Below are 3,744 nucleotides of genomic sequence, written 5' to 3' on the forward strand. Positions count from 1 at the left end.
TCTTCAGTTCCAAGTAATATTCATGCCAATTCTGGGGGTCTGGGTGGTCCCCACATATGTGTTCTCTTGTCTCTTAGTGAAGTTTGTGGGAGGCATCTAACTGTAGCCTCCAAAATTTGGCCCACAGGAACTACTGTCCTCATCAAAGACGAGGAAACAAATTCAGAGAAGTATTAATACAATTGCTGCGAGTTATCTGCTTGGCCAGCTAGCATCAGAACTCAGTTCTTCATTTAACCCAAAGCACAGGCTCTTAACCTCTTAGAACTGGCGCATCCCCTCTGAACCTCCATTTCTTCCCTGTAAAATAATAACGTCGGCCGGGCGCGGTGGCTCACACCTGTAATCCCAGCACTTTGGGAGGCTGAGATGGGCGGATCACGAGGTCAGGAGTTTGAGACCAGCCTGGCCAACATGGTGAAACCCCATCTCTACTAAAAATATAAAACTTAGCCGGGTGTGGTGGTGCCTGTAATCCCAGCTACTCAGGAGACTGAGGCAGGAGAATTGCTTTAACCTGGGAGGTGGAGGTTGTGGTGAGCCAAGATCGCTCCATTGCACTCCAGCCTTAGTGACAGAGTGGGACTCTGTCTCCCCCACAAAAACAAACAACAACAACAAAAAGAGAATAACGTTACATTCAGTTGAACCAAAAGGAAGTAAATATTAATATTTGTACTTCGAAAAAGGTCCAGCTTGGCTGGGAGCAGTGGCTCACGTCTATAATCCCAATACTTTGGGAGGCCGAGGCTGGTGGATCATTTAAGGTCAGGAGTTCGAGACCAGCATGGCCAACATTGGGGAAACCTGTCTCTATTAAAAATAGAAAAATTAGCCGGGCAGTAGTGGCGCGTGTCTCTAATCCCAGCTATTCGGGAGGCTGAGGAAGGAGAATTGCTTGAGCCTGGGAGGTGAAAGTTGTGGTAAGCTGAGACTGCACTACTGCACACCAGTCTGGGACACAGAGTAAGACCCTGTCTCAAAACAAAACAAACCAAAAACCAAAAAGGTCCAGCTTGGGCAACATAGTGAAACTTCATCTCTACAAAAAATTTTTAAAAAATTAGCAGGGCACCAGGCACAGTGGCTCACACCTATAATCCCAGCACTTTGGGAGGCTGAGGCAGGCGGATCACTTGTGGTCAGGAGTTTGGGACCAGCCTGGCCAACATGGTGAAACCGTGTCTCTACTAAAAAACAACAATTAGTTGGGCATGGTGGCAGTCACCTGCAATCCCAGCACTCGGGAGGCTGAGGCGTGAGAACTGCCTGAACCTGCGAGGTTGCAGTGAACCAAGATGGCGTCACTGTACTCCAGCCTGGGTGACAAAGACTCCTCAAAAAAAAAAAAAAAAAATTTGCTGGGCATGTTGGTGCGGGCCTGTGGTCCCAGGTACTCAGATTAAGGTGGGAGGAATGCTTAAGCCTGGGAGGTTGAGGCTACAATAAGCCAAGATAACGCCACTGTACTCCAGCCTCTGTGACAGAGCCAGACCCTGTCTCAAAAAAATTTTAAAAAGGGCAAATTTTGGCAATTTCATATTGTTCAACCTAGTATAAGGTGGTTGTAATAACTAAATGAGATAAAATGGTGTTAAATTGGAAGCATTATAGTATTTCTGTTAACAACGTAGGGCTCCAGAACCAGCTTCCTTGAGTTTAAATCCAGACTCCACCACTCTCTAGCTATGTAGTCATGGGCAAGTTACTTGACCCATCTGTGCCTCAGCTTCATCCATGACATGGAGATACAGGATAAACAGCCTCTTCGTGCAATTCTGAAATCCAAAAAGCTCTGCAAAGCTTTTGGGGATAAATTCATTTGGTAGCACATTTTGACCTGAGGCTATTTATGGTCTATATTCTGTATTCTTTCTACTTAGTATGAATAAGCATGTAAGTTTTACTGCATGTCTGATTTCAGGGTATTCCCCCAGACTCTCTGGGGGTGTTACATATGCCGGTGGGAGAAAGAGACCAACTCTCAAATATTACCTGAAACAGTTGGTTTCACTGTGCTTGCTTGGGTAGCACATATACCAAAATTGGAATGACCCCTGCACAGGGATGAAATGCAAATTCGTGAAGTATACCGCATTTTTCTTAGCACACACCATCTTTGGCAATTTTTTTTTTTTTTTTGAGACAGAGTCTCGCTGTGTTGCCCAGGTTGGAGTGCAGTGGCGCGAGATCTTGGCTCACTGCAAGCTCCGCCTCCCGCATTCACGCCATTCTCCTGCCTCAGGTACAGGCGTGTGTCACCATGCCCAGCTAATTGTTTGTATTTTTAGTAGAGATTGGGTTTCACCGTGTTAGCCAGGATGGTCTTGATCTCCTGACCTCGTGATTCGCCCATCTCGGCCTCCCAAAGTGCTGAGTGCTGGGATTACAGGTGTGAGCCACTGCGTCCCGCCGGGTTTTTTTTTTTTTTTTTTTTTTTAGGTTGATTTTATTTCTTGCCTAGCAAAGGAGAACCTTCTGGCAAAACAGTCTCCACGAACAAGGCAAAGAACTAATCTTACATAGGTTTTTACCAATGCACAGCTGTTGGTTGGGACTGGTTTCCCGCAATCTGGATTTCATATTTATTTACAGCTTGGGATAAGGGGACAAACAATTGTCTGTCTTCCACTTTCTTTCTTGAATTTGAAGATAAACTTTTTATTCTCATAGTCTCTTAGCTTTCTTTCTTTTCTTTTTTTTTTCTTTCTTGAGACGGAGTTTCGCTCTTGTCGCCCAGGCTGGAGTGCAGTGGCGCGATCTTGGCTCACTGCAACCGCCGTCTCCTAGGTTCAAGTTATTCTCCTGCCTCAGCCTCCCGAGTAGCTGGGATTACAGGCGCCCGCCGCCACGCCTGGCTAATTTTTGTATTTTTAGTAGAGATGGGGTTTCACCATGTTGACTAGGCTGGTCTTCAACGCCTGACCTCAGGTGATCCACCCGCCTCGGCATCCCAAAGTGTTGGGATTACAGGCGTGAGCCACCGTGCCCGGCCTCATAGTCTCTTAGCTTTCTAAAATTTGAAAAATCCTGTAAAGACACACCTGGGTCAAAGGGCTCAGATAACGGACTGTGGCCCTTAAGTACCTACCTCACAGGTTATTCAAAGGATCGATTTAGTTATTAGATGTAAAATACTGGGACCAGTGCCTGGCAAAGGAAAGCTTTGTACAGCTGCAGGTTTTTACCATACACAGGAGCATCGCTAACGAATGCTATTACAATATTCATTTAGCATTTACCAAGTGCCTACTCTGTATGAATCTTGAGAATACAACGTGAAGGTGAACTGCTGACTAAACTTTAGTCCCTATCGCTCCGGCTCCTTGCGAAAGTGCTCTAACGACAGGAGGTCACGCGAGCGCCGGACGCGTTTCTCCCCGCGAGCCCCTTTCCGTGGCCCTTCGGGTCCCCCCGACTACCCGCGCCCAGGCGGTGCGCGCCCCCGCTGTTCCCGCTTCCGCTCCAGAGAGGGAGGGCTTTCCGAGCCCGCTAGTCCCGCAGCCGCAACCAACCTCGGGTCGGAGGGTTCCGGCCCGGCCAGCCCCGCAGGGTAAGGGAAGAGACGCTCAGCAATTCCCCGCGCGGGGCCCAGGCGTCGGCAGCAGCGCTGGCCCCTCCCCGCCAGCGTGCCAGCCCCGCCCCTCCCCACGTCGCCGCGCGCCCGGCGGCGGGGCCTGGCGCGCACCGCCCGCGCACGGCGAGGCGCCTGTTGATTGGCCACTGGGGCCCGGGTTCCTCCCG

This window comes from Chlorocebus sabaeus, chromosome 14 (assembly GCF_047675955.1).
Source record: "Chlorocebus sabaeus isolate Y175 chromosome 14, mChlSab1.0.hap1, whole genome shotgun sequence".
NCBI lineage: Eukaryota > Metazoa > Chordata > Mammalia > Primates > Cercopithecidae > Chlorocebus > Chlorocebus sabaeus.